The sequence below is a fragment of the Accipiter gentilis genome, chromosome 4 (assembly GCF_929443795.1).
Source record: "Accipiter gentilis chromosome 4, bAccGen1.1, whole genome shotgun sequence".
Classification (NCBI taxonomy): domain Eukaryota; kingdom Metazoa; phylum Chordata; class Aves; order Accipitriformes; family Accipitridae; genus Astur; species Astur gentilis.
This window is the reverse complement of record NC_064883.1, coordinates 29,192,631-29,205,745: the sequence shown is the minus strand read 5'-3', so window position 1 is coordinate 29,205,745 and position 13,115 is coordinate 29,192,631. Positions and strand designations below refer to the sequence as shown.

General features: G+C 42.1%; 1 protein-coding gene across 1 annotated transcript in view; it reads right to left on the bottom strand.

The window, feature by feature from the left end:
- The window catches only part of MYO3A (myosin IIIA), a 146,014-nt gene extending 136,638 nt beyond the window's left edge, over positions 1–9,376 (bottom strand). The window contains exon 1 of the mRNA XM_049798246.1: positions 9,356–9,376. The gene's annotated coding sequence lies outside the window, so the exon portion shown is untranslated. The remainder of the gene's footprint in view (positions 1–9,355) is intronic.
- Between the last annotated feature and the right edge of the window lie 3,739 nt (positions 9,377–13,115).

Genomic DNA, 13,115 nt, shown 5'->3' with positions numbered 1-13,115 from the left:
CTTTTGTTCTCTAGGTAGCTCAAAATACTTTCTCTTCTCATATATCAAATGTTCTGCAGTTTCTAAATCCAACTAGGTGAATTGACATTGATTATAACTTTGCCTGTACAACTTACCTTGAGCAGCTTCTTATTCAAGAATAGAAACAAGGAAGTTACATTAGATAGGCAGCAGAAACCTTTGCCCAGTTATATATAACACTGAGTTTGTTTTTTTTATTTTGCTGTCTTTTTATGTTCCATGAAATCTTTCTCAAAAGAGAAAGTTTCACTAAAGTGGTAATGGAACGTTTTTATTTACTATTTTCTCCATGTTTACTATACTATTCTCTGTATTTACTATTTTCCCGTATCTCTGAGTTGGGTTTCTTTTTTGTTTTACAACAGTAGAACAAAGACAAAAATGTGGATGATAAAATTCAAGGCTCATTATTTGAGAGAATGGTCCTCAATGCCAGGACAGCTTCACTCCCAGTTCTTCAAGAGAGTACTTGCAAAGAATGAACCACAGCACACTGAGTCCACACCACCATTTTCATTCATTTCACACAGGTCTGTAGACAGTGTATGGCTGCCTCCGGAGCAGAATGAGGCCTGCATTGCTATTGAATGACGTGGCTCAGATTCGTCAAGAGATTTCTGCAAGTAGGTCCTATTAATGCTAATGGGAATGTGACAAATTAATCTCTCATGTACAGATGAGAGAACAAATCCATTCAGTTGCAGAACAAAAATACCAACAATGTTTGAGGAACTACAAAATCCTGAACCGTATAACAACAACAGCAACAACCAACAGAATAATACTTTTGGCTTGTTAGTACCACTCAGTCTAAAATCAGTACAGGTACAAAGAAAATGCGGTGTGTCCCTCCACTCTTCCACCTCTGCTGGGATTTTTCTTTGTTGTATCATATTGGTAAATTGCAACAGCATTATTCCAGCTTCTAAGAAAAACCTGGGAATGAGTAACATAAATATTTAGCCTGAAATCCACATTGTAAGGGCAGAACTGAAAAGAAGACAATATAAAAACAAAGAAAGGGAAAAAAATCAAGGGAAAAAATAAAAGCATTGATTATATTTGCTTTGGTAAAACAAGTAAACTCTATATTCACTTGTTTACACTTTATTTAAAGTATGAGCAGGTATTTCCATCATAAATGCATGCATGCTTATTCATAGTACTCAGCGAGTTACTCTTCATCTATTTTCTGTTTTTGTAGTGTGATTTCATAGCTTCTTCCCAATAAATATTATTTGTTTACTGTTGCACACCTTCAGTCCAAATAAAGCAAAGGTTCTTCTGAAATCCTGCATATTTACTGTTAACCGGGAACCAGTCCTGCCAGTATGTTTTTCAAATTTCTTACTCCACTGTTTAAAAATGGTAACAGTAAAAGGGAACATCATAGGGACAAGTGTGGGAAAGATTCAAATCTCTTAACTGGTTAGTACAGGACACGTAGGTATCTAAACCAGGAAAAAGACAGTAAAACTAAATGTTGGGAGACATCTGAATATGCTGCGAGGATAGGTGAGATTCTGGGTCATGGACGTTTAAATGTTTTATATCTGCCCTTAAAAGGCAAAAGGTTCATTGTCCTGTTCTGCCCCCTGTATATTCATGAGTAAACTACCATATTATGAGAATGTGTCCGGTGCACGGTGAGCCAACACAAACCTCTCTGAGACGCGGCGCGTGCAGTGGTGCCGGCTGGCTTCGGGAAGACCACCCCCTCCTGGACGTACCGGCCCGGTGAAGGGCAGCAGGGTGTCCCGCCGGAGCGTCCCTGGCAATGCCTCGCTGTTCACGGCTGGGACGTGGGGCTGACCAGGCTCCCAGAGGGTCCGGACGGGCTGAGGGCACTGCAAGGACCAACCGCTCCGCCGCTCTCTCCCTACCAGTGCAGTGGGAGTGCTTATAAGACATCCCAGAGGCGGCCCTATTGACTAGACAGCCAGACTTAGGAATGCCCTTCAAGGGCCCTGTCTGGATGGCTCTCTCTGTCAGGTCAGCCTCCTCGAAGCCATAGCTGGCCTCCCAGTGGAGACGTAACCTGGCCTGATTGACGTACTGGCAGCGCTTCTCATTTGAAATGGGGAGTTAACTGACTCAGCTAATTTTGCTGCATGCATTTAAATGTCAAAAGTAGTGCTGAGGCAACAGCATTTGCTAAATATATAAGTAATGACTTACTGCTTTCACCTAATTCAAAGCCAATCAAAAAGGCACTACAAAAGACACCAGCTAAGAAAAAGCCTCCTTGGTGCACTGAAATAAAAGTCACCCCTGTGGAAATCAGTGGGTGCCTTGGTGGTCTGCTTTGATGCTGGCGTGGTGTTGAGTCATGAAGCGGGTCTGAAGAGTTCCGTCCTGCTGTCTGAACTGAGAACAATGCCAATGGCGGTGAAGCTCAGAGCGGCTCCTCAATGTTTGAGGACTTACCTCATGCAGCCTGTGGATGCCTTGGAGGTCTTTCAAAATGCTGAGGATCCCAGACAGAAAAATCAAGGCATTTCTTGAGGAAAAGAAAGCAGAGACAGTGCAGAAAGGAAGAGCTGGCCAACCACACTTGAAGAAGCTCTTCAGCCACTAGAATAAGCTAGCAATCATCCATTTCTTGTCACTGCTGCAGCTGCATGAAATTTATTTCTGTTTTGACATTTTAACATACAAACCCCCAAAAGTCCAGTCTGGCCCCATTGAAGGAATGAGAAACGCTTGTGAACTCTTTCCAAAAAATAATTCCAAAATGACAGTTCATCTGTCAGCTTACCTACATCCAGTTCATTTGCTATAGTTTTCAAACATGTAAATATATTTTTCTTGTGATTTATACTGAACTTTTTGTTTGGCTCCAGTTTGACTCCCCCAATTTGTCTTCTGCCCAACAATTCAAGCAACATCCATCATGCAGTTCTTTTGCTAGACCTTAATTTTTCTCCTTCTGGCAAGGTAAAATCTCAGGAGTCTTGTGGTTTACCATAATCCTGCTGTGCTTGCCCGTTCTAGAGCCACGAGCAGGGCAGCTTCTGGGGCTAAATTCATAGACTACCTTCTTGGTTGGAAAGATCCAGAACGGGATTTCTAGATTTTGGCTACATAAAGCTATGCGTGAACTACCACCTGTCTTTCTGGAGCTGATCTGATGCTCCACAGTGAGTTTTTTCACTATAAAAAATGACTGGTTATGCATATGGATTCAATACCATGTCTGTGGGTTAGCTACATTAGTCTGGTTTGCCTTACTAACTCTCCTTATAAAGGTCTAAGTTCATTTCATGTGTACAGAAAATACAGGCATATGCAGCTAGCTAGTGGCTGCAGCTAGATGCTTCGTCTATTGCCTTGGATTTCCTCACCAAGCACCTCACAGACTGCTGGCAGGATCAGGGCCTGTGAATTTGGAAGGAGGAAGGAGGCTGCTGCTAGGTGCTTCATCTGTCACTCAGGCTTGAAGTTCAGTAATTTATTTTCTTCCCCTTTAATTTATGGCCTATAGAAGGTCTAGAATGTAAGTACAACCTGGATAAGAAACTTCACTTTCTTACTTCTGCCTCGGAGCTGCACTCTGTCAGTATGAGCTGCTAAGATTGTTTCATTCAAACTGCAGAAATGGGAAGAGGACTTTTTAATTGTCTTGGGCTTTAACTTGCACGTGAGACCAACCTCCCAATTTATCCTGCTGCCCCAGTTTTAGCACTCTGTCTTCAGTATGAAGTGAGCCAGGTAAGTCAGGGAACAGCAAAGCATGGGAGGATACACTTGGCTGAAGCTCAGCCCCTGGCATGACGGGTGCCATGGCCATGACCATCTTCAACAATGTCCTGTAGAGAGCTCTATTCAGTGCTGGACTAAATAGCGACTTATCCGCTTAAGAATACCAGAACAAAATGAATGGAAAGGGTGATATTCTAGGTGAAAAATGTTATATTTGGGAGTCCCAAGGCAGTGCAGCATTGCAGCCAGGGAATGAGTCTGGAAGATTCCTGTGTGTCACCAGGTAAGAAATGTAGCTGCTGGAAATGGAGATATCCATGAATGGAATCCAGAGGAAACACAGAAGGCAAAGTGTATAAGAATTGTCCAAGCATACCTACATTCCTGTTTGAATTACCAGAAACTTCTCCTGAGTAGTGACTAACTAACCACGTGGGTTTGGACAGTCGCACACCACAGACCAGCAGTGCTGTGATGGACACCCAGTACCTGATATGCACAGCATCCCCCCTTTACTCTGTGCTGTTGGATTCTTGGATGATCGACTAACTGATTTTCAGACAATTGACTTTTACCAAATTTAAAAAATTTTGATGAGCTGTGTTAATGAGTCACAAGTCAATGAGTGGCCAAGCTACTAATGGACATTCAATAAAAATACAGAACATTCTCTCCCCTATGAAGGATAAAGCCATCTTCCTATGGTCTCCATTCCCACATCCCTCCAGCTAACTAGCTAGCAAACAAAACTTGGGGGTTTACCAGCACTTGTGTGTACATTGTGCCGTCTCTTCAGGCAGGATTCCAAATATTATTTATTTTAACATCCCAAGCATAACAATACAGGTTTTTTTAAACCAAACTTTGCATTTAAATGCACATGTGTGTACATATACTGCAGGTGGCTAGGAGGTGGTTTATAACTCTGGATGGCGTGAACTAAAGCAGTACCTTCTGTTCAGGAAAAATCATACATAGTGAACCGTAAGAAGAAATATTCCAGAGAAACAGAGTATCACAGAGTGCTCTTGAGCAAGCCAAGGCTCTCTGGGATACCAAAGGACAGAAAAGCCAAGTATCAGCTATTCAACAATGAACTAATATATTGTCAAAGGTCTGACCACTGCTAACATATCTTTGTATCCAAGAGGAACCACAATAGCTTTGATCTCACTCCTGTCTTGCTGAATCATCTTTTCTGCCTACATTAAATATCCACTGACCTAATCGAAACCTTCTGTAAATGTCTCTTTTCCTTAAAAGAAAGGGATTTTCTGTATTAGTTCGAGCTCCATTTTTATAAAGCAAGATAAATGTGAGTTGTTAACACACTCTTTAAGCACTTATTCAGGTTTCCAGGCTTGAAGAATCAAGCTAAGTAGATCAGTAAGGAGTCTGCATACAGCACACACAGCATCTCTATCACCGGATCATAACTCCTCCACTCTGGGATTAAATTCCAATGGACCTTGTCCTGCAAGTCTTGCAGAAAGTAATTAATGAAGAGAGGCTATAGGAAAGGATATCATAATTTGGCATAAGGATGAAAGATCACATTTAAGGGACCAATATGTCTCTTGATTCCTGTCATACTTAGCTTGTAATTACTTGCTGAAGTGTTAGGATACAAAAGGAAGAAGTCCAGGGGATCTGTCAGCTCTGCCCTTTCTCTAAGTGCTCAGCTAAACTTTTGCTTCAGTCTGCTCAAACCCCATTCTGGAATCAAAAGTCTATGACTCTAAACAACTTTGTAAGCTCATCAGAACTTCTTTTTAACTACTGCTTATAAATAAAATAATGATTCTCCTGTGAGTAAGAGATGCATTGTTCCAAATTATATCTGCATATACAAATATAGATGTTTTCAGGTATGTACGCAGGTTGTCCTTCAGAACAGTCAGTGGGTTTGTTTGGGCATTGATTGGCTTCCTGGAGTTTTGTGGTTCATACCTGGGGCAGTGTACACACTTATTCAATGATTCATTTTCCCCTATTAAGACTCGACCTGAAATTCCAATCAATAATAAAATAAAGCAGAACTGCAAATGTTCTGATCAGCTCTATCAGATTACCCACTGCACAAGCATTTGCAAAGAGTATCCTAAGGGACTTGACTGTGAAGCTCTGTGCAGTAAACTGCTCTAGTAAAATGCTCTGCATTAGGGGCAGGTTGCAGCTAACACCTGGCAAACAATGTGAAAAAGGCTGTAATGATCATAAGCTAGCATGTGTCTTGTATTTAAAGAAATTCCTTCTAGCCACCTGCAATATTTTTTTAAGTGAAGTACTAAATGAAGCCATAGTTCAATAGACTTGTGCAAAATACTTAAACAGTCTAAATGTTCCAGATGAGGCAAGAGTAATACCAAGTTACAATGCACATATGTACAAGAGAAATTGCTTTAGCCACATCTGAAATAGAGTTCGTTAGTGTAATTCCTGGCAGCTGATTAATAGTGCACCCCACATCTTACAGTTCACACTGAGATACATAGGATTATCATGGCCAGATGAAATTGCAGGGGGCATTTCACTACAACAGGGCATAATTATGCAAAGAGAAAATGGGAAGTTGAACCTAATGATCCTTTCTTATGCCAAATGTATATGTGGTGGGAAATGACAGACAGGCGAAGCCAGGGTTCTTCAGTGCCCAGAGTACCTTTCATTGTTTTAGAAAACTAAAGGGCCAGTAACATAATGTCCCTAAACCATTCTGAGGTGCCACATCAGACAAACAGGGAAGGAAGAACGCTACCTGCTGCCTCTCTGCAGGTTCCAGATCTCCTTCACTCAATCACTAACCCAGCCTGGCCGTATTTCTGTTAGAATTGATACAGCCACAGCCTATGCAGGCAGGTCTGGAGATCCAGCATGCACAGCACAGCTGATGCCACAGTTCCTAAATAATAACATTATTATTTATATAATGTATCTGAAGGCACCTTTTTCTTATGTACACTTAAGTAAAAAGTGGCTATGACCATTTAGGCTTTATGGTCACCGGGGGCATATGATCTTCTCTGTATATTTACTGTTTCCTTTTTTAGTTGTATTATTGTCATGGTTTAACCCCAGCCAGCAACTAAGCACCACACAGCCGCTCACTCACTTCCCCCTCACCCAGTGGGATGGGGGAGAGAATCAGGAAAAAGAAATAAAACTCATGGGTTGAGATAAAAACAGTTTAATAGAACAGAAAAGAAGAAACTAATAATGATAATGGAAACACTAATAAAATGACAATAGTAATAATAAAAGGATTGGAATATGCAAGTGATGCATAATGCAATTGCTCACTACCTGCCACTTGACACCCATTTAGTCCCCAAGCGCCAATCCCCCCACTCCCCCCAGTTTATATACTAGATGTGATGTCCCATGGTATGGAATACCCCTTTGGCCAGTTCAGGTCAGCTGCCCTGGCTGTGTCCCCTCCCAGTTTCTTGTGCCCCTCCAGCCTTCTTGTTGGCTGGGCATGAGAAGCTGAAAAATCCTTGACTTTAGACTAAACATTACTTAGCAACAACTGAAAACATCAGTGTTATCAACATTCTTTGCATACCGAACTCAAAACATGGCACTATACAAGCTACTAGGAAGACAATTAACTCTATCCCAGCTGAAACCAGGACAATTATTCCCCAGAATTGTGAGGTACTTACTGATCACACAATATATATAGCATCATTTCTAGAAACTCATTTCTTACATGTTGGTCTCAGGTCACTTTTCACTTTCAGTTTCCTGCAAGTTATGCCCCATTATGTTCACCCACAGTGAAAGGAAGGAAGAACTTTACGTATCCAGGACAGGAGTTATCAGCCCAAGCATCTGAGCCCTTAAACTGAAAGCATCACACAGCACTTGGCTTCGTTCTTCACTCTGGAAGAAACTCTCTTGACCCCAAACATGTGGGCAGTAGTAGACACAGAAGCAGTAGGTCTGACACATAGCGGCTCGCTCTCCACCTAACACCCTTTCAGTGGCTTCCTGCGGTGCAGCAAATGCTTTTGTGTCTGAATCCCACTTTTTTTAATACTTCCTTGCAGGCCTTTTTGATTCTTCTCAGCCATTATGCCCCCATGCCCCGCTTCTCACACACCTCCATCCCCTGAGCTGTCTGCGTGCCTCCAAGGGATGGCAGTCTCCTCTTCTCTAGAGGGTTTCCTTGGACCAGGAGGGGAGCCATCAGGATGAAGAGCAGCCTTCCACCCTGCTGCCCTCTTCTTCACGCCCTTTCACAGGAACATACTAACACATGATAGCCAAAGAAGCATTTTAACAGCTGTGCCAGCCTTTCCCCCATTTAAGCTGGAGTTTGTAGGTGGGGTCTGCCCTGGCTGGTGTGAGGTGCACTGAAAGGGCTGCAGTGACAGATGACTGCTAGAAGACATTATCGACTGAATCAGTAGCATTTCCAGACCTGTGAGGCATGGGTGCAGTTTCAACCTGCAGCCTCTAAATGAAGAGAACAAAAATTCGCAGCGGGCATGGCAGGCTACAAAGTGACTGGGCTTCCTCTGCATCAAACCCTCTCTCTGCTTTTTTCCCAGTGACTGGGAGAGAGAAGAGCCAAGACCTAAAGAGCATTTCCTACAGAGAAAGGCAGCCCTGCTTTAGAAATCACTGGTGCCATTAGGAGTCACTTTTCAGACCAGGACCATCAAGATATGAGGGAGGCAACAGCCAGCAGTGAGTAAGGAGCAGTGATTTTGTCGGTTCTTTGGTGCCTGCCCTGGCTGGCAGCACGGCGGCAGGAGCCTAGCCTGCCCTGTCCCAGCAGGGGGCAATCCCAGCAAATAGCTCAGGAAATCAATGCTGGTGCTGGGGTTCAATTCCCCTGCAAAAGGGAAAGGTTGAAAAAGTAATAAAGCCACAGCCACCCAGCCGCTTGCACCTCCCTGTGACCCCTGCTGCCTGCAGCAGCCCTGTGAGTGAGTGTGGGGTGGGAGCTGGGAGCAAGGAATGTGGGGGAATGACCCTCTTTCTACCCATTTTGGGTCAGCTTGTGACCTCAGGAGCTCTGCCCCTTTCAAAGGTTTGTCGGGGTTTGGGGGTTGATGGGATTAAGCCCTGCTGGAAAGAAGAGTCCTGAAAAGCAGCCAGATTCTGCAGACATGGGATTCCCATGGAAAGATTCATCCTGGGAGGACCGTAAGTTAAACCTCGTTAATGTCTCTCTTTTTTGCACACCTCACTTGTATGGCTTCAAATCTTTTCTAGGCCTGCCTGGAAGAATCTTTGCAAGTAAAAGAAAATCAGAGCAGCTTAGTAGTCAGACAATTTCGGAGTGCTTATTTCCTCTACTAAATCAAGTGACTCACTTCTAAGCCTCCAAGTACACTGAGTGTACATTTCCCGCACACTCTGGTATCAGCAAACATTTTTACCATAAAGCTCGTCATAAGCTTTTTTGTCTATAATTCAATGGAATGTGAGCAAACCCCTGCTCATCTACATAGGTATTTGTTTGTTTGTTATTCTAGGCGGTCAATTAGTACTGAAAGGCAGAGATAGCATAGAAACCATGCAATACCAAATCTTACTATATCACATTTCTACATAGAAGGAAAATGAATTGTTCTTAGCAGTATAAATATACATGACAAATCACTGAAAAAACCCATACCTATTTGAGGTAATCTTGCAAGAAGGCATTTGACGTTCTCTCCATCAGCAGCACTGCTCAGCAAACAACTTAAAATAGTTGCACTACAGCAGAAAGCCCTGGCGGAGACAGTCATGGATGAATGCTGTGAGGTCTGCAGTCTCTTGGCCAGCCAAAGGTGATTAACAGCAACACAGACTTGTGTACTGTTCCTTGAAAGCTGCTGCAGAAAAGCAGGCTGGACAGGGCAGAGATGATTCCAGGAAGCACCATTAAATGGAGATCTGTAACATTAGGACAGGGTCTCTTCTATTGGCATCCCTTGTTCCATGCAAGAAGGAAGCGATTGCCTGTGATGCCTTGTGATTATCACACAGACCATCACTTGTCCCACAGCACCAATGGGTTCAGGAGGGAATATTCAATGATCTTTGAGGTACACCTGATATTTTATCTCTGACCTACAGTGACAAGATAGGATCCACAAGAGCCCTCAACGAAGGAGTGCAATTGTTGAACTCTTCAGCCCATCTTAGGAGAAAATCTACTAAAATGCAAGTCTTCAAGTAATGATTTACCCCAACCCTCCTACAAATATGTATGTATGTATGTATATAAAAATATTTTATATATATATATAAAAATGTATGTATTTGATACCATTTCACAAAGCATCCTGGTGTACTATGTCATATCTATGTTCATCAATTCATAGTCAATTCAAATGTTAATGAGATTTAAGAATTACTTAAAACTGAGTTCATGATTAGGTACTTTGCTGGCTCATTCAGCAATACTCTTTCATTTTGCAGTCAGCCTAATGTAAGGTAGGAAATCATATTAGATCATCAAGCCCATCTCATAAAACCTACAAAGAAGGAAATAATCACTAGAGAACCTATTTTATATCAGTTGGCTATTGAATTAATTAGTAGAACAAGAAAGATGAGTATCAAATTTCTACTAGAAATAACAGAAATCAATAATACCACTAATATATTGATTGTATACAGGAAGCTTGGTTTTATAAAGGCTTGCACTGTAATTTTTATTCCAAGAATACCAAACATTTGAAGACTTCTTCACAACATTTTGTTAAACCAATGAAACTAATATTTTTGCTTCATGTCACAATGTGTCATTACTTGGCTTTCTCTTAGTTAGAAGAGACACAAAGAAATGTCTAATATTGTCACTGATACAAATGAAAAGACTGCATCATTTTGAAGTATGAATATAATACAAACATGTCATTTTGAACCATTTGTAGTTATGCACTGTGTATGCCATTTTGCTGTGTATAGTGACTTTTTCTGAGGGCTTTAGACTGTAGCAAGAAAAGATTTTGGCCTCCTATACAGTCATGGAAATATACACCAACATTTCGGTACCTTCTATCTTGCTCTACTGAAAGGACAAGGCAGGAAAATACTTTCATTTTCTCATTGGAAGGAAAGGGATGAAAAGAACAGATCAGAAGCAGACGGATGACTGGAAATGACATGATGGGAAGATTCACAGAGAATGGCAGAGGTGCATTATTTCTACTGTTAGAGTTGCATTTACAAACCAGATATTAAAATTATAATTGTGTGAATAATTGTTGTTCTGATACCACTGCAGAAGCAAAGAACTGAAAAAAAAAAGTTTTGGGTCAATCTGGAATGTTTTTTTCAGGGTTATGTTTGTTTTCCAAAAAAAATGTACAAATGTGCTGGGTGACATCTAGCCATTATATACTCAGAGACTTGAAGACTGGCATCTGTGTGACCTCTCCTCATGTGGAATTGCCCTGTCCCCAGGCCAGCATATTCATAGCGTTCTTGTTTTCTGATGTGTCCTCAGGTCCTTCATATTAATCACAGTGGGGCATGTGACAGTGATTCTTGTCATGCCAGGCCAGAAGAAACTCCTTGCCATCAAGTCATGTATGTCTTGTGTGATACACAGGTCTTGTGGATGTGCTGTCTTGGACATGAGCTATGTCTGTGCTGTGTCAGTGGAGAGGTTGGCTGCTTTAATACAGATGGACATCTGGGGTTGACCCTGAAGTGCTTCATGTTATTGCACAAAATACTTTTTAGAAATAAAAATTATTGAATCTGCATTTATGCCTGCCTTTGGTTTCTCAACTTGCCACTCTGTACTTCCTTTTTGCCAGACCAGCCAGGATAAGGCTGTGGCCCATGCTGCATGGATGAACAGACTGGCCCAGCAGCAAATACGGCCTGAAGCAATAGCCCACACTGTTGACAGATTAAGATGTGGTAGATCACCAAGAACAAAGTTAATTTATGGACTGTGGTAGCAATCTGCTCAGTTCTCTGGGAATATCTTGCCATGGTGTTTGCAATTAAATGGCTTCTAAGAGGCTTTCTTTTTACACGCTTGGGTGTCCTCTCCTTCCACAAACTTTGGTCGTTACCCTCTATTTTGTCCTCTGCCTCTGAAGTGGCAAATTGTCTTCAAACAAAGAAACATCTTTGATGTTTCTCTTAAAAGTCCCTCAAGAGAATTCAGCCCCTCATATGTAGAGCACACAGTGTCAGTCCCAGCACTTCCATCCTCCTCTGTGGTCTTTCTGTGGTCTATTTTAAAGGCTTGCCCCTCTTCATGTGGTGTCTACTGGGTACTTACTAAGAGGGTGATCATTACGCTTTATTTCCAAGTATGACCTGCTCTGATAGGTCCACATCTCCTCAAAATCCAGGCAGATCAGATCCTCCACCCCAGTTCAGGTGGGATTGCATCCAATGGGGAGTGCAAACGCCTCCTCCACATGGGCCAGCTCTGCCATCAGGACTCATGCCACACAGTTCAGGTCATCTGTGCTGGAGCAGAGGTACTTGGCATCAGGGAGGAAGGGTCCAAACGTGGTGAGGGTGGTAATGCCTGTTCATAAAGGAGTATGCGAACAGCAAGGAATGGTGAGTTTGGACCATTGTAGGGAGAAAGGAGGGGGAAAAAAGGTAAGTGAAATGACGTGAGTGAAAGCACTGACTTTCCCACATAGTGTGGAAATGTGCCATCTGATCCAGATAATAATAATAAAAAAAAAATTAGGTGGGGGGGCAACTTTGGGCAGAATAAGCAGTTCAATGCTTTGAATCACTTGATGATGTCACTTTTGTTATGAATGTCTCTTTTCATTGGAAGGAAACACACAGGGTATTTCATACTGCCGCCAAGCCTGGGAATAGCTCTTGCAGTACTATGGACCAAGCACAGAAACATTTAGGCAGAAATCTCTGTTAGTTTTATACAGTCAAATACCTAAAGTCTCTTCTAGAAGCTGGTTGACTGCCCGGTTGTCACATAGGACCTACCCACAGGCAGTGAATCAGGCTCAGTGTTTTGTGGTTGTGTTCTACCTTTGAACTTGGTAATTCTCTCATCTCTTAATCTCCTTTTCTGTAGGAACTGGCAGCCTGCCTGGCTTTAAGCAAAAGCAATGCCAATGTTTTCGCATTTTTGGCTTTTGGTGTTTTTTTTTTTCATTTTTTGAATTTTTAGAGCACTGTTCAATCTTGAGTTTCGGATCTCCCTATCTGATATTCAGCTGCAATGACCGAAACAGAGAAGAAAACAAGTTACAATCAGTCCAGTCCATCTCACAATATGGGAAGCAGTTATTCCTCAGAGTCCTATGAATCACAAGATTTCCTTGATTGGCAATTGGGAAAAACAACAGTGATAGCTATATATCACAGTTGTCTATTGTGGCATATAAAGGAACAGGTATTTCCAAGTGCCACAGCTGGTCCCTGGGGACCATGTAGAG